A 19427-nucleotide genomic window follows, 5' to 3' on the forward strand; every position below is an offset into this window, starting at 1 on the left:
GGAAAATTCTTATAATTTTTTAATTATAATTCTGTAAAATATAAATTTCAAGCAAAATTCCAAGAACTTTGCCTCATATCTCAGCTTCAGCCCAGAATTTAAAAATATACTATTGAGACAATATTTATTGGGTTTATAGAGATAAGTGTACAAAATTTCATAATTCTAGCCTTCATAGATTCTGAGAAAAAGATACAAAGATACATAAATTTTGAAAAACACAATTTCCTGGAAATGCAGTTTAAAGTTCAAACCAACCTTTTTTTCTTATGTCACCTCTTCAGAAGATCCCAGTCTTGTACTCAGGATCATCTTCCCATTCAAGACATCTCTCCTGGTTTCATGTTTTCAGCCTTCTTTCATTTACCAGGTTTTCATCAGACTTTTCAGATGCAGATAGGCGCTGTAAATCTAGTTTTCTCATGTTCTCTTGAGTGAAATTTCCTATCTTAAAACCCATTCTCTTTAAAACATCCAGCCCCTCCTACGTTCGCATCATTAAACACAAGACCATTATAATCGAATACTGACCCAAATCTACATCAGTAGCACAAGGCAGAACAAAACACAGCAGTTGGTTTGTTACTGTTTCTAAGATGCGAAACAGAGTCATAAATGATCTCTGAAACCAAGCAGTACATATCACAGCTTTCTAGATGTACCCCGCACAAGTTTGCTTTAAAGTAATCCACAGAATCATTGTTAATCGAGCTAGCATTGAAATGGTTCTTCAAAAACTCGATGTGGCAGGGATGTCGCGTCGCTCTTTCAGTTATTTCTCAGGCGCTCCTGCTACGATTTCATCATTGAAACTTTGGGAACTTTTTCTTCATGAGTTCTACTAATAAACAAAAAATAAACCGAAAATTGACATTTCCGGTCAATTTCATAAACGTCCCCCTTTAAGCAGGTAGTCATAATATTTTGGAACATCATTCTAAATTGCAAACCATAAGGCCCTTTTCACATTACCTTAGTGTACTCGCGATATTTGTTCTACATCTGGGGATTCTGTTCTGTTAAGAAGTATGCGATACGTTTCCTCACCTCCCTTGCTAATTTTAGAATATCGGTCCCCATCAGAACGCCATCCCCCTCCCCCCTCCCTCAACTCCACCCTTCTGCTCGGTCTTCTTCTTTCTGCGTCTTTCTCGTCCCCTGTCCACTTTTTTACGGGCTCCCCTGATCTGACCTCCATTCCCTTTCAGCGCCGGAGATTGGTCGCCCCGCTGTAAGACTGCCTTTATCCGCGGGTTCTCCAATCCACCGCAAATCTCGTCGACGCGATATCGGCCAGTTATCTGAATTATTTCCTTTCTTGGTCGGTCAGTGACTCACAGATAGAGCAAGTTCCCTTTCTTTTCGGACAAGACTGAAAGGCGGGTAAGTGCACCTGCAGAATGCAGTTTCTCCTACAGGAGAAAACGAACGCCACATTTCCCGTGCGTAATACGAGTCCATTCGTCCACTGAAGTCACTGCTGGTATTGGGAGCAGACTCGATTTCGTGGTTCCTTTCATGTAACTCTGCTTTATTCACGACGAGAGGGAGAAATAACTATCGAATAACACACAGCAAAACGCTGAGCTGAAATTGATATCTCTATAGAAGTTGGTTAGTATAGCTCAAAGCCATTGTAAATATGAACTCAGCTCCCACAACAGTAATACAAGTTTATATGCCTACTTGGTCCACAGATGATGAAGAGATTGATAAATTGCAGGATGAGATTAAAATAAGTTATTCTGATAATTAAAGCTGATGAATATGTAACGGATACGAGACAGGAATTCGATAGCACAAAAAGTAAGCAAAGGTAAATAGTACACTCCTGGAAATTGAAATAAGAACACCGTGAATTCATTGTCCCAGGAAGGGGAAACTTTATTGACACATTCCTGGGGTCAGATACATCACATGATCACACTGACAGAACCACAGGCACATAGACACAGGCAACAGAGCATGCACAATGTCGGCACTAGTACAGTGTATATCCACCTTTCGCAGCAATGCAGGCTGCTATTCTCCCATGGAGACGATCGTAGAGATGCTGGATGTAGTCCTGTGGAACGGCTTGCCATGCCATTTCCACCTGGCGCCTCAGTTGGATCAGCGTTCGTGCTGGACGTGCAGACCGCGTGAGACGACGCTTCATCCAGTCCCAAACATGCTCAATGGGGGACAGATCCGGAGATCTTGCTGGCCAGGGTAGTTGACTTACACCTTCTAGAGCACGTTGGGTGGCACGGGATACATGCGGGCGTGCATTGTCCTGTTGGAACAGCAAGTTCCCTTGCCGGTCTAGGAATGGTAGAACGATGGGTTCGATGACGGTTTGGATGTACCGTGCACTATTCAGTGTCCCCTCGACGATCACCAGTGGTGTACGGCCAGTGTAGGAGATCGCTCCCCACACCATGATGCCGGGTGTTGGCCCTGTGTGCCTCGGTCGTATGCAGTCCTGATTGTGGCGCTCACCTGCACGGCGCCAAACACGCATACGACCATCATTGGCACCAAGGCAGAAGCGACTCTCATCGCTGAAGACGACACGTTTCCATTCGTCCCTCCATTCACGCCTGTCGCGACACCACTGGAGGCGGGCTGCACGATGTTGGGGCGTGAGCGGAAGACGGCCTAACGGTGTGCGGGACCGTAGCCCAGCTTCATGGAGACGGTTGCGAATGGTCCTCGCCGATACCCCAGGAGCAACAGTGTTCCTAATTTGCTGGGAAGTGGCGGTGCGGTCCCCTACGGCACTGCGTAGGATCCTACGGTCTTGGCGTGCATCCGTACGTCGCTGCGGTCCGGTCCCAGGTCGACGGGCACGTGCACCTTCCGCCGACCACTGGCGACAACATCGATGTACTGTGGAGACCTCACGCCCCACGTGTTGAGCAATTCGGCGGTACGTCCACCCGGCCTCCCGCATGCCCACTATACGCCCTTGCTCAAAGTCCGTCAACTGCACATACGATTCACGTCCACGCTGTCGCGGCATGCTACCAGTGTTAAAGACTGCGATGGAGCTCCGTATGCCACGGCAAACTGGCTGACACTGACGGCGGCGGTGCACAAATGCTGCGCAGCTAGCGCCATTCGACGGCCAACACCGCGGTTCCTGGTGTGTCCGCTGTGCCGTGCGTGTGATCATTGCTTGTACAGCCCTCTCGCAGTGTCCGGAGCAAGTATGGTGGGTCTGACACACCGGTGTCAATGTGTTCTTTTTTCCATTTCCAGGAGTGTAGAATAACATGGGGTGAGGGAAATGATTGCAAGAGGAAGCCACACGGTAGAATTTGGCAAAAGTCATAATTTAATTAGTGAAAGCACTTGGTTTAATAATTATGAAAGAAAGTTTTACTCCTCGACGAGACACGGAGACATTGGAAGGTTTCAGATACATTATATGATGTTACAACAAACACCAGAACATTTAATGATTATAAGCTGTGGATTAAAACTGAAGAAATCGCAGAAAGGTTGGAACTTAAGGGGAGGTTTACTATCTTTTGGTTCAAAAAATAGATTTTTTTAAAATTGCATTTTTGGATCCATAAAAGTGTTTAGAATCCATCCCTGAAACGGTTTTTCCGAATACGGAACGGAAATGTTTGTTATTCACGGTTGACCAAAAAAATGTGGTCATCGAGAAGAAAGAATGCGTAGAGCACCTAGAGAAAAGAAAAGGCACCCGGCTTAGAAATGCGAAGAAACGAAACAAAGGCATCGGAGGAGAAGGGCAAGGGAAGCTTGCTGATAAACTGATCAAGGAGCTTACGACGTACTAGGGTTTGGCAATCCGACGGCATTCCAGTTCAGTGGAACAGATGAAGAGGCCAATTTGGGCAACGTATTTCCACAAGTGTTCGCCGGATGACCACCCACAACACAAAAATTGTCCGGCTGGGGAAACTAGTTGATGCAAGTGGCGCATTGCAGAGGCTACCGGACATCTAGACGAATATAAACAAGACCAGCCGCTCTCCAAAGAAGTTCAAAAAGTGATTCATCCGATCGACATGGTCCTTTCGGAGGACGAGTTATTCTACCGCTGCTTGGGAGGAAACACTCAAAATTCAAATCAAAGTTTCAACGCGTGGGTTTGGAAGTTAGCCCCCAAGCATTTGCATTTTGGTGCGAAGACTGAGATCGAGACTCTCCTAGCAGTGAGCAGCTTCAACGAAGGGTATTCAGCAATTCTGAAGACCATGACAACGATGGCAAGCATTCGGACGACCACCGGATTCGAGCGGCCGGAAACCGCTTGTCACCGGCCGTAGGAGCGGCTCTGGAGCAGCGCAGGATGGCCCAGATCGAGCAGAACGCCCTCTATGAGGAAGAGGAAGGACTAGTTTATGGGCCCGGAATAGCAGATTAAACGTACGTTGCCATAATAACTTCAAACGCGTTTTTCTCGAAATCACTTTTTTTTATCGCGCGATATGGTAACTTCAAATCTACTGAACCGATTGGCATGATTCTTTGTTTCCGACGAAACTAACCAAATTGTCTAGGAGTTGTACCACTTTTATTCCGATCCATCAACTATAAATATTTTTACTTGGCCGACAAAGTCGAAAAATCGATGAAAACAATTTTTTTTCTAATGGCCACCATTTTTTGTTTCCTATGGTCCAAATAATTTAAGCTAGTTACAACTCCTAAAGAATCTTATATACTTCGCTAACGTCAACTCAATTTTGATATCAGACGAGCCGGCTGACCTGTGACATACCGCGCGTGGAGGTCTACATCGAAATTTTGTTTCGTTCCGAAGGCACTTCCGCCTTTGCTCTTCGACGTTTCTCGTCCAGTTTGTAGAGGAAATACCAATAAACATTTTGACCAAATTTGACATTGATATCTATAACACATCCCGAGAAGAAAATTCTAAAAGAACATGCCTTTTTCGGGCCAAAGATAGTAAACGTCCTACTAAGTAGATGTGACCTCGATATATTTAAAGAAAGAGATATGGGAGATAATTTCAAAGGGAGCAGTGGGCAACGACTGACTGAACCAGTTTAAAGAAATGCAATAGATGGACGAATGGGTAGCTTCAGAGATGAAATAGTGAAAGCAGCAGAGGATCAATTAAGCAGACAGACGAGGCAAAGTACAAATCCAAGGGCAATACAAAATGTATTGGATTTGAATGAGAAATCATAAAAATGCAGCAAATGAACCAGGACATACATAAGATGGTAGACGCATGCGTGACTAGGGGAAAGATAGATGATGCCGCCTATATGAAAGAATTAAAGAGGATGTTGGAAAAGAGAGAAGCAGCTGTACGAATACAAAATGTCCGATTGCAGGCCAGTGTTAATCCGATGCCAAGAAAGTGCTAAAAGAGAAAGGTAAGGCCGAAGGATGAAAGGAATACAATATGGAGGGGATATACAATGGAAATCAGGACGATGTTATACTAAGAGAAGAAGAAGTGACTAAAGTTGAGTCTGGAGATGCTATACTGAGAGAACAGTTTGACAGATCTTTGAAAGACCTATTGTTTTATTGTCAGCAAAATCGATTTTCGGTCATATTGTCTATGTGACCGCTCAAAGCTTGTGGTTATAGCTTGATACCAGTGCCTATCAATTTTAATTGTGTATTACAGCACTGAGGATGGTCACTAAGTAACCGAAAATAGATTTTTCTGACAATAAAACAACAAAATACGGCCACTGCTGATTTTCCTTCCAATTCTATCCACTATTTGGTCGTGGTGCACACAACACGCCATGGAGTCGCCAATCAATAATGAGAAAGTATTGATCAGAAGGGGGAAGAAAATATTTAAGGTACAACCTACCTTAAGGGAGGGTTCAATGATAGGACATATACTAAGGCATCAAGGACTCGGCAGATCGGTAATGGAAGGAACTTTGAAGGACAACAATTGTGGAGGGAGACCAGGAGATGAGTAGGGTAATCTGTTTCAAAACGATGTAAGTTGCAGTAGATATGTGGAGATGAAGCGTTTTACGTGAGATAGCTTACCGTAGAGAATTGCGTTGGACCAGTCTTCAGACTTAAGACCACGAAAACAACAGCCCTTTCAAGTACTCTCTATGAAAAAAAACGCACCACGAACGAATTATCTAAGTAGGACAGTAATCGGTAGGTATCATATACACGTTTTTCACTTCCTCAATCTGTGAAGCTCTTTTTCTTGAATAAACTACTATTTTATTTCTTCTGAAATTGTAATAATTTGTGTGTCACATCTACTGATTTCCGGCCCATTCATGTAATTACTTCGTGGTGCGGCGTTTTTTTTGTTTTTTTTTTTTTTCGTTAGAAAAGTTTGCCGGCACCTTGCACTCACAAGGATATGAATAATTCAGCAATGCCTGCACACAGTACTCCTTAAGTTGTGAGTGGCGGAGGCCGTTTTCGTTTCAGATGGTAGACTTATGTATGACAGTATTATTTGTGTCTGATTCTTCACAACCAACTACACTGCAGGATAAATGTATGGTAAGACATTTTTAAGGCGACAGGCTACAGCATAAATATATTTTAGAAAATGCATGTGAACTCTGGGGTATTGAATTTTACACGTTTACTCCGACCGCTTTCGGTTGTGAAAGATCATCCTAGGGAAAGCAAGAAACAATACGACTTTTACATTTTACATATCATGCTACAGACAAGTCCCATAGCACAGCTATCAGTGAAATGTTTCACTGGTAGCTGTCGATGAGTAACATAATACGCCCTGTACTATGGTATTTCTCTGTAGCATGATATATAAAAGTCGTATTGTTTTTTGCAGTTCTCGGATGATGGTTGACAACCAAAACAGGTCGGAATAAATGTGTAAAATTCAATACAGCAAAGTTAACACGCGTTTTCTAAAACAAAATTATTGTAATGGTTTTGTTAACGTGCCTATTTATTTAAATAATTTTCTACATGAGGGTACAGAAAGGACACCGGGTCTTGTTCTTATTGCGCAATGAATTCTGCGTGTCCATGTGTAGATTTGTCCCAGGAAATCATCACATATTACATTAATTAATTTAACTACACAAAGTAATGAAATTTTTTCAAGTAACTCTTTCGGTTACACTTCGTCGCTAACGGACATGTATACTATAAGTACGAAATGCCACTTGCCACTTATGTCACCGTAAACAGGGGTGCTACTCCCAATCAAATATCAGGCACTCATACCTGTAAGGTCAACTGCTTCAATGACTACAAGTCTATTTCCAAAACACACATTTATTCAGTGACACATAATTACTCAGCCTCAAGAGATCGTTGTATATCCCTAAGCTATGACGAAATGGCTGCGTGAAAGATTTGAAAGAGTCGAAAAAGATTTGGTTTTCGGCAGGACTGATTCAATATGTAGAAAAGAAAAGACCGATGAAATTGAAAGTAAGGGCGGTAGCATTAAAAGTGCAATCAGAATTCCACTGTTAAATGCAGGAGAGAGAGAGGATAGGTGGAATCAGTACACTGAAGGCTTCTGTGAGGGGGAGAATTCGTTTGATGACGTGATAGGAGAAGAAATAGGAGCAGGTAGCGAACCGATAGTGAATACTGTATTAGAATCGGAATTTAAAAGAGCTTTGGAAGATTTAAGATCAAATAAGGCGTAAGAGATAAATAACATTCCATCGCAGTTTCTAAAAATAATAGGGCGAAGTGGTGACAAAATGACTATTCAAGTTGGTATGTATTATGTATGAGATAGGCGATATACAATCAGACTTTCGGAAAACATTGCACACACAATTCTGAAGATAGTAAGAGCCGACATGAGTGAAAATTATCGCTCAATTAGCTTAACAGCTAATGCATCGAAATTGCTGACAAGAATACTGTAAAGGAGAATAGAAAAGAAAATTGAGGATCTGTTAGGTGACAATCAGTTTGGCTTTAGGAAAAGTAAAGGCACCAGAGAGGCAGTTCTCACGTTGTGGTTTATAATGAAAGGAATACTGAATAAAAATCAAGACATGACCTGGAAAAAGCGTTCGAAAGTGTAACGTGGTGCAAGATGTTCGGAATTCTGACAGAAATAGGCGTAAGCTACAGGGAATGAGAGATAATATACAATAAATACAAGAACCAAGCGGTAACAGTAAGTCTGATAGACCAAGAACGAAGTGATCGGATTAAAAAGGGTGTAACAGAAGGATGTAAGCTTTTGCCCCTACTATTCAGTTTATACAGCGTATATCATAATGAATAGCGTAAACGCATACAGTTGAAAGTACACGATACTAGAAGCCAAAAATGTCTCAGTAAACATAGGGTCTAAAATGCATACCTTAAGACCTACGAGAAATTTTTCATCTTCGATACTGTGAAGCAAATCTCCTCTACTGCAATCTCTTTGGTTTCCATATTTTGGGAAATGATAATGTGGCCCAAAACAAGGAAAAAAGTCCAGTGAACATGAGCTCTAAAATGCTTACCTTAAGAGCTATGAGCACGTGCTCATCTTCGCTACTTGGAAACACAACTGTTCTAATGAACAATTGCTCATGACGTTTAAGGTATGCATTTTAGAGTAAATGTTTAATGGACATTTTTTCTTGTTTTGGTCCATACTACTACTTCCCAAATTGTGGAAAGCAAAGAGCTTGCAGTAGAAGAGATTTGATTCATAGGATCGAAGATGAAAAATTTCTCGTAGTTCTTAAGGTATGCATTTTCGACCCTATCTTTACTGAGACATTTTTGGCTTCTAGTATCGTGTACTTTCAACTGTATGCCTTTACGCCATTAATTATGATACACCCTGCATATCTAAGGAGCAATTATGGAAATAAATGAAAGGTTCAGAGTGGGATTAAAATTCAAGGTGAAATATCAATGATAAGATTTGCTGATGACAAAGTGAAGAAGAATTATAGGATCTGCTGAATGGAATGAAGAGTCTAATGAGAACAGAATACTGATTGAGAGTGAACCGTAGAAAGTCGAAAGTAATGAGAAGTAGCAGAAATAAGAAAAGTGACAAAGTAATCAGTGATTCTTGAGTTTCTCCCGGCGTATTTGATAATCAAAATATCCACGGGTGTACAGCCGGTCTACAGTGTCCAACGGGCACAATATTTCGGCGATCATACATGTCGCCATCATCAGGTGAACTGACGGGCTGAGCTCCTGTGAACGTGCCTGCACGGAGATCCGTACGCTATGGCTGCTCAGAGGGAACTGGGTTCGGTCGCGGCGGCGGACGATTTAAATACCCTACGCCCGCGGCGCGCTCCCTCCGCCGTCCGCGCCCCGCGCCACGGTCGCGCGGTGAAACAATTGCGACGGCGTCTGAGATAACGTTGGAGTGATGGCTCTGTCCACCGTGGTCGTCACAACTATACGTTTGTGTTCCGTGTCAATGTGGCAAGTCGTATATTGGTCAGACGATGCGTACCGCCGAGGATCGATGCCGTGAACACCAGAGGCACACTCGACTGATGTATCCAAGCAAGTCGGCGGTCGCTGAACATTGTTTGTCGGAAAATCACGCCATGGAGTATGACCGCACGAGGATTCTGGTACAGACGTCGAGATACTGGGACAGCGTTGTTAGAGAGGCCATCGAAATTCGCACCAATGACGACCTCATAAACCGTGACTGTGGCTATAATCTTAGCAAGGCTTGGGAACCAGCGATCGGGTTAATCGAGAGTAAATCGAGCAAATGTATAGTTGTGACGACTACGGCGGACAGAGCCATCACACCGACGTCATCTCAGACGCCGTCGCAATCTGTTCCACCGCGCGTCCGTGGCGCGGGGCGCGGATGGCGGAGGGAGTGCGCCGCGGGCGGAGCGTATTTAAATCGTCCGCCCCCGCGACCGAACCCAGTTCGCCCTGAGCAGCCATAGCTTACGGATCTCCGTGCCGGCACGTTGACAGGAGCTCAGTCCGTCAGTTCACCTGATGATGGCGACATGTATGATCGCCGAAATATTGTGCCCGTTGGACACTGTAGACCGGCAGTACACCCGTGGATATTTTGATTAAAGTAATCAGAATTGGGGATCACAAGCTAGTATTCAAGACAGTTTCAAATTTGAGGAAGAAACTTCTGAGAATGTAGGTTTTGGAACACGGTGTTGTAAGGTTATTAAGACAACAGGGAATAACTTCCATGTGACAGTGACAGTCGTTCTATAGACTAATTCCAGATGATGCACACTTTAGTGTTGAAAACGGTGAAGGCACGACCGTGGCGGTGTCGTGCGTTGTCGAACAACGCAAAATCCTCGTTCGGATGAGTGAGTAGCGATCAACTGGAGCGGTAGCGACGACGGCGCCCGTAGCTGGAAATGGGACAGGCTCTCGCTGGAACTCTCGCCGAAGCGGGACTTTTATCCTGGCGTGCAATGTTGCTGACAGGGGAACCTCCCCATCGCACCCCCCTCAGATTTAGTTATAAGTTGGCACAGTGGATAGGCCTTGAAAACCTGAACACAGATCAATTGAGAAAACAGGAAGAAGTTGTGTGGAACTGTGAAAAAATAAGCAAAATATACAAACTGAGTTGTTCATGGGAAGATAGGCAATATCAAGGACACAGAGACCACAGGAGCGCCGTGGTAACGTGAGCAGCTGCGGAACGAAAGGTACTTGGTTCAAATGTTACATCGAGTGAAAACTTTAATTTTTTGTTTTCAGATTATGTGACAAACTCTTATGTTTTCATCACTTTTTTGGGAGTGATTATCACATCCACAAGAAAACCTAAATCGGGCAAGGTAGAAGAATCTTTTTACCCATTCGCCAAGTGTACAAGTTAGGTGGGTCGACAACATATTCCTGTCATGTGACGCACATGCCGTCACCAGTGTCGTATAGAATATATCAGATGTGTTTTCCTGTGGAGGAATCGGTTGACCTATGACCTTGCGATCAAATGTTTTCGGTCCCGATTGGAGAGGCACGTCCTTTCGTCTCCTAATCGCACGGTTTTGCGATTCGGTCGCAAAACACAGACACTAAACTTATTACAGTGAACAGAGACGTCAATGAACGAACGGACAGATAATAACTATGCAAAAATAAAGAAAGTAAAATTTTCATTCGTGGGAAGACTTGAACCAAGGACCTCTCTTTCTGCAGCTGCTCACGCTACCACGGGACCACGGCGCTACTGAGCTGACGTCCTCCTTGATGTTGCCTATGTGGCCCATGGACTACTCAGTTTGTATATTTTGCTTATTTTTTCACAGTTCCACACAACTTCTTCCTGTTTTCTCAATTGATCTGTGTTCAGTTTATCAAGGCCTATCCACTGTGCCAAGTTATAACTAAATCTGAGGGGGGTGCGACGGGGAGGTTCCCTTGTGAGTTCCACACTATTTGTTCAAAGTTATGCGTGACGCAAAAAGTGGGCCCGCTCTGATAACGACCTCTGCAGCAGGCCGCTAGCATCTGCTGGCGGTCGCGCTTTGCCTGAGGCATAGGCCGTTATGTTTACTTTGGTTGCCTGTGCGATGTCTGGGTTCCATGCCTTGTGACTGACGGTCACATCGGTATTCACCTCCAAAATCAGCAGCTACAAGCAGGGAATACTGTAGGGAACATCAAATGTTTGGAAATATTTATAATATACAACTCCCAGTTCAACTTCTAGTGAACATGCATATCGAGCCTTACATTAGCCCTTCCTCCCACACTGTATTATTTACATTGCAATCGCTAATGCTAAATCTTCCTTTGTCCAGGATTGAAAGAACAGTTCTTCTCAGTTACGTTAAAAGTTGTTTACCGAAACTAACACTATTATGTTTCTGAGTATTTCATTTATGGTTCCTACTGTTGTTGCATGTCCGTGGCCTTTGATTATGATTCCACCAACATTAACAAAGATCTCTGTTTATGCTTCCTCAGTGTGAGGTGAAACAGTCAGTTACACACAGCAGAAATGGAGTGGTCCCATCCTTGAAATCTGTGGAACAATAATTTGTCTTCACTCAGTAGCTTGCTAATCATGAGAACTTACTCACTGAACTATGATGTCATTAATTTTGAGTTTTTCCGAAAGAATAAGTGGCTGAATACCTATGACGACAGTTTAAATTTTGTAATTCGGATAATTAAATGCACGATCGGTGTGCTGGTATATGGAACGTGTGGATAAAGAAATAATATAGTTTATACAAATTGAAGAATGTGTCTAAGAGAGTGGTAGCAGGAAAGAAGAGGAAATGGATGGGAGAAAAATGGCAGAAAAGGACAGTGAGGGAATGGTCAAGGATAAGTAGAGACGCATTATGGGAAATGTCAGGATGGCCAGTAAAGAAGGAAAGGAAGTTCGGAGGAGGAAAATGAAGAGCCTTGGGATGTAGAGGATGTCGAGATGTACCTAACCTGGAGGGAAGTAAAGGACTACTACTTAAGGAGAAAAACGCGAGGACTGGCTGATGAAAGCTGATTGCAGTGGCTCTGTCTGGTGGTGAGAACAGTATGGAATGAAAGCACTCCAGAATATGAGGAAAACTAAATCATAGTGCCAGTGTTTTAGGAGGACTGCAGGATACTATGTAAAATCTGTAGGGGATTTACTAAAATATATCATGCTGCCAAGATAGTGAAGAAATTGAAAGATAGTAGGAGGACTGTGGGAGGAACAATATGAGTTTAGAGAACGAAGGTGGACAGTAGATCTAATTTTTAGGCTAAGTCAGCTCCAAGAGAGCAAATATAGAATGAACTTAGTAATAGTGTACAGGCCTGCCCGGTTAGCCGAGCGGTCTAACGCACGGCTTTCCGGAGCGGAAAGGAGCGCCTGGTCCCTGGCACGAATCCGTCCGGCGGACTTGTGTCGAAGTCCAGTGAGCCAGCCAGTCTGCGGATGTTTTTAGGTGGTTTTCCATCTGCCTCGACGAATGCTGGCTGGTTCCCCTTATTCCGCCTCAGCTACACTATGTCGGCGATTACTTCGCAAACCTCCATGTACGCATACACAACCATTACTCTATCATGCAAACATAGGGGTTACACTTGTCTGGTGTGAGACGTTCCCTGGGGGGTCCACTGGGGGCCGAACCGCAAATTAAGGCTGGGCTCGGTGTGGGGTGGCGGAGGTCTGGACTGCGGCTCCGGCAGGGACGGACCGTTTATAGGTCCCCGGTTAACGTACAGCATAAAACAATGGTATACCATACATTAAGAAAGCGTATGATAGTGTGAATAGAAGCAAGATCTGGAAAATTCTTCTGGAAAAGGGAACTGGTATGCTAACAATGAAAAGAATAAGGGAACTGTATCAAGCCACTATGAGTTGTAAAAATAGAAGGAGAGAGACTGTTAAGAACAGAAAAGTGGGATGAAACTAGGGAGTTCGCTACCACGTCCACTTTTCATCACTTTTACTAATGAAGTAATGACAGGTGTAGCAATGCGAATAGAAAATGAAAATGTCAAAGCAGTGGTGTTCGCAGATGATTTAATGGTGTGGTGAAACGTAGAAGGAGACGTGTTAAGTACGCGAGGAATTGGTGGGACTGAACAGGAAAATACTTAATGTAAAGAAGTTTTAAGTGATCTTGAGAACGCGGAATTACAGGATAGTAGCGACGGATATATGTATGTTGTGTACATAGTTCCGTGTAGTCAGCGCGTACACAACTTTGCCACTAGAGCGCGCCCCGCTAAGCACAACAGCACTGGCGCAGCGCTTGTCCGTCTCCGCACAACGAGATGGCGCTGCCTTAGTGACGGACCAAATTCTGTTTCCGCCGATCTGCGTATTAATATGTAACGCAGCCAATGAGATTCCTCTAATGTAGAACCTTTTCTCCTCGTGGATCACACTCGCACAGTGATACTTGAACGCACGAGGTATTATAACGAGTGTACAGACCTCCGATTAGTCAGTCTGCATTAGTCTATACTCAAGTTTCCGTCTGCGCCTCATAAGACTATCATACTCCTGTACATAGCCATGAAGATAAATGTATAGACACTTTGTCAAGTATCACAGACATGTGTGAATAAGATTCACGTACCAAGACCAAAGGAACTTCAGATTGTCAATTGTAAATAGCATCCATAATCAAGTTAAGTAAGGTTTATGATTTTTATTATTTTAATAAATATGTGTGAAAATTAATCAAGTTCTGTTTTGAAGTTGGTCACCGTCAATCTGCTACTCTAAGCGTGCAGGTGGCATTTCTATCGTCTGACCTGACGGCAGAAGATAAACACGCCACGATAAGACCACGAGACATATTGCTGACACTCGCGTACTTCTCTAGAGTAACAAGTCAAATAATCTGATGGTGTGTGTACCGAAGGTCTTACAGTACGCACACCACAAAGTATCAGTGAGCAATTGCTACAGAAAGCGGAAAATTTCAAGTACTTGAGGTGTGTAATAGTGGAAGGAATGATTAGGACGTTAGTGAAAGATGAAGGCAAGAACATGGATTCCTGCAGAGTCTAATAAATTTGGTGTGGACAAAAAAAAAAGTTATCCGAGCGTATTATGCCCCTATACTTCTGTACGCATTGTGAAAGTAGGTAACGAAGAAAGTTAAGGTGGGCAAGATACAGGCTAATGAGATGAATTTTCAGATAATCATGATAGGACTAATAGGAATGCGTACAATAATGAATGACGCAGTGGAAGAAATAACAAAAGAGCAGCCCATCCAAGAAACCATAGGAAACACGAGATTATGATGCTATGGATGTATTGAAAGAAGGGGGAAGGGGGTTGTATGACACCGAGGCGGGCTCTTGAAGTGATAGTATGAGGAAAGAATCTAACGGAACACCCAAAGGCAGGTGGATCGATGGAGTGAAGGATAGTGTGTGAAGAAGAGGGGACATGATAGGGACAGAGTTGTGGGGGAAGAATGGTGGGGGACATGGAAAAATGGAGGGGGCAGACAAAACAAGGGGCTGGAAAGTGTAGAAGAAGAAGAATAAAAAAATGATGCTGATGTTGGTGGTGATGGGCGTGGTAGCTGTGATACACAGTCAATGTCTTCGATAAATACGAAATTTTTGTACCAAATTGTGACGGAAGCATCCGCCTACTTTACTTAAAGTTTTAATTCACTCATTACCCAAGCTGTACGGCTTATCATGTGATTTAGTTCAGCGCTGCGAACGTTTAGCAAAGGCGCTACAAGAAGGGCATTTACCACACTGCCTTAATCAAACAGTGTTGTATATCAGAAGGGCGGCGTCGAAATGCGTGACAGAAGCTGTTAAGCTAATAGCATCTTCCTCGAATTGCAATTGCCGATGCGGCACGATAAAAAGGATTATCGCAATCTTTCATTTCGCTGTGTAATTTGTCCTATCGCCCCATCGTAAAACAACCACAGCAGCAGACTGTTTCGAAATTAAACGGACGCTGATTGTAGAGTTAGAGGCAGATAAGCTTTCGGGAATACCGCTTTCCGTTGCCAATAAATGTAAGCAATCTGCACTAGAAATTTATCGTGCATTACTACGCTAGGTAGCAGCCGTGCCTCGTGGTGTTAAGTGTGGTAAAAATTGTTCGCGTTCGCAGAAACTGCAGGAATTCTTTAACTTTCGTGACCATCAGTTAAGGTGAAAGATATAATAACTCAGTACCATCAAAGTGGGATGGAGATTACCGACTTTGCAGACTAAAAGTAGTCAAGATCAGACAGAATTAACGTTAATATGGAACAACTAAAAGACTACAACAAGACTACTGAATAAATGAAATAAAAATAAAATAATCGCATTTTTCATTAAATTCGCAGCTGTGCTGAAACTAAATGGCGTATCTTACAAGAAATAATAAGCCACATTTACAGCAGTCCAATATTTAGAAAAATCTTTTCACAATCTTTACAGGAATATACTCTTTCAGTTTCTGAAGACAACAGGGGTAAAATACAGGGAGAGAAAGGTTTTCTACCACTTCAAAAGAAACCAGGCAGCGGAGTGACATTAAAGAGAGGCAGTAGTTGAGAATGGGATGAGAGTGGATGCAGCCCGTCCACATGATATTCGATCTGTAGCTTGAGCAAGAAGCAAATGAAGCTAAGGAGAAAAGTGAAAAAGGAATTATAGTACAGGATGGAAAAATAAATACTCTAAGATTTGCAAATGGCAGCGTAGTTCTGTGAATGATAGAAAAGGAGTTGCAAGGCCAGTTGAATAGGATGGATAGAGTGTTGAAAAGAGGTTCTAAGATGAACAGCAACAAAACTAAAATAAGGGTAATTCAGTGGAGTAGATTTTTTCAGATGATGTTGAGGGAGTTTGGTTAGGCAAGTGAGTGTGCAAAATTAACTGATTTTCTTGTTTAGACAGGTAAACAGTTGGCTATGTCAAAAACAAACTTAATATGAGATGAAAAGGGCAATAGGAGTACACTCTAAGACAAAAGAAAAACGGATCCACCACGAAGGAATTATCCGAATGGGACGGAAATCGGTAGATGTGATGTAGAGCCAAATAAGTGATTACAGTTTCAGAAAAAGTGGATTATTTCTTCAATAAGAAGACCTTCTCAAATGGAGCAAGTCCATAACGCCTTGGTTCACCTCCGGCCCTTATGCAAGCAGTTATTCGGTTTGGCATTGATCGATACAATAGTTAGATCTCCTGTTGAGGGATAATGTGCCAAATTATGTCCAGTTGGCGAGTTAGATCGTCAAAATCCCGAGCTGGTTGGAGGGTCCCGCTCATAACGCCCCTAACCTCATATGGGGAAAGACCCAGCGACCTAGCTGGTCAAGGTAGGGTTGGACAAGCACGCCGGCCGAAGTGGCCGTGCGGTTAAAGGCGCTGCAGTCTGGAACCGCAAGACCGCTACGGTCGCAGGTTCGAATCCTGCCTCGGGCATGGATGTTTGTGATGTCCTTAGGTTAGTTAGGTTTAACTAGTTCTAAGTTCTAGGGGACTAATGACCTCAGCAGTTGAGTCCCATAGTGCTCAGAGCCATTTGAACCATTTGGACAAGCATGAAGACATGAAATATAAACTCTCGCCGTGTGCATGCAGGCATTATCTTGATGAAACGTAAGTCGAGAGTGGCTTACCATGAAGACCAACTAAACGGGGCGTGGGCTATCGTCGACGTACCGATGTGCTGTAAGGGTGCCCTGGATTACAACCAAAGGGCTCCTCCAGTGGCAGGAAATGGCACCTCAGACCATCGCTCCTGGTTGTCGGATGGTATAGAAGGCGACAGTCAGTGTGGTATCCCATCACTGTCTGGGACGCCTCCAGACACGTATTCGGCTTGGAATGCGGTTGAGAGGAGTGGAATTGTCTTCACTGATGAGTCCCGCGTCGAACTGAGCCCCAATGTTCAGCGAAGACGCGTGTGGAGAGGCCCGAGACCTACCAATGGAACAGCGACCCGACCGTCGCGTGTCATTTGGCCCAACGAGCTATTTGCTTTAGTTCAGCTCAACTTCTAGCTATGGAATGTCTTTGAAGATCTCGTCCACCCATCGTTTCTTAACCCTAACAAGCTGTTTTTCCACCACCACTTCTTTGGTTTCACGGTGCTGGACATATACTCCGTATATCCTGCCCAGTCAAGTCTTTATGCCTTCTAGTTCTGTGAAATGTTTTATTGCCACATAGAGTCGTACTCAATGCTAGCCTGTGGGCGAACAGTAAAGTTAGCATTACAATTCCTGACAGTAAACTGAAAAAGTTGGTTTCCAAACAAGATACACAGCGTATACCACTGTCATTTTCAGCGTCGTGCAGAGCAAATCACATACAGGAATTGATGGGAGTAAGACGTGGAACGAAATGCAAGAACTTTGTAATGAGCCATCGAAGACCGCAGTTCCATTAAGCGAAAAAACCCAGGAAATATCGCTGAACAACTTTCGAAATTTTTCCTTAGCGAATTTTCATCCGGCAGCGGTGAGTGTGTGCTGGACTGAAACTTACTGGCAGGTCAACACATTCAACACTGCTACCTCTCATCTTCGATTGCAAATGTTAGCTGGCGCTTGTTGAGGAAATTTAAAGAATACTTACACAGCCTTAACAATTTTGAACTACACAGTAGTTAAATATCGTACAGGCACACACAATTTATTTCTACAGATTTTTTCCATCGTTTGCAAACTGTAGGGATTGAGCGATGAGAGGATATGGAATAAAAACCGTATAATGAACTTATGTGTGGAAATGCATCGTTTCCAAGCTAAAAACGATTTACTGTTATACGTTGTTACGAATATTGCAGTCTAATATGCCCTGTATTATGCATCCACAGTTACAGTATATGTTGAAAATGATTGCCATGTGCCTCAAAGCATACGTTAACACGCCGTAGCATGCACTGCCTACCACGTTCACACCAGCCAGGCTGCATCCGAACAGTGTCGAAGGCAGCATGAATACGCTGCTCCAGTGTCTCCACATCTGGAACAGGATCTGCATATGATATCATAACCAGAATTGGGAGATTTGAGATCCGATGAATGTATAGCCCATGCAACTAGACCCCCTCGTCCGATGCATCTGCCAGGGAAGACACGACTGAGATGAGTCCGGTCGTTAACGGCGAACTGGGCTGGAGCACAATCATGTAGCAGCCACATAACCCTTTCAGTCATCAATCGCACTTCTTCCAGCAGGGGAGGCAAAGTCACCCTCAAGAAACGCAGATAGTTCTGGCCTGTTAGGCGACGTGAAATGGAGGATGGGCCCAAAATACGGTCGCCAATTATCACGGCCCACAATTCCAGCTGCACCATTGCTGATGATTCACTGTCACCATACCATGAGGGTTCTGCATACTATCCGACAGATGACCATTATATAAGCTGAAGATACCACTCCGCATGGCCTCATCTGTGCATAGGATGGATGACACAAATCCCGGGATCGAGGTTGCCTGGTGAAGAAAACAGTGGCAAAGCTGCTCCCGATGTTGTTAAGCCCTACACAAGCTATAACTGATAAGGGTAGTAACAATTGTCATGGAAAATAACCGATCAGGTTAGCAGAGAGCGCAAATGCGCAGCTTCTTGGACTCGTGTAGGCGTGCCGACCCCAGATGGAATCTGCCTGGCGGGTTAACGATGAGGGCCGTTGTGCCGGCCAGCCTGGATGTGGTTGTTAGGCGGTTTTCCGCTGCCCGCTAGTTGAATACCGGGCTGGTCCCCACATCCCACCTCAGTTCCACGATACACAGACATTTCAAACACGTTCACACTCTGTCATGATTTCCACTAAACACAGAGAGTTGGGTTGCACTGATTAAGTCCTGGGGGGTTATGGGTTGGTGGGAGGAGGGGTATCTTGCCACACCTGTGCACTAGCCTTGCCAAATCCGATTGTAATAGTGCCTACCGTGCACAAATTGAAGGATAAAGGGTCAAGCAAAAGAAGAAGAATTGTCATGGCAAATGTTCCAAGCGGTCGTCTGGCTTACCCTGTAATGGCGGACCAACTGCCTGGTACTGACACGGCGGTCGCCC

The sequence above is a fragment of the Schistocerca nitens genome, chromosome 12 (assembly GCF_023898315.1).
Source record: "Schistocerca nitens isolate TAMUIC-IGC-003100 chromosome 12, iqSchNite1.1, whole genome shotgun sequence".
In the NCBI taxonomy this organism is placed as follows: Eukaryota; Metazoa; Arthropoda; class Insecta; order Orthoptera; family Acrididae; genus Schistocerca; species Schistocerca nitens.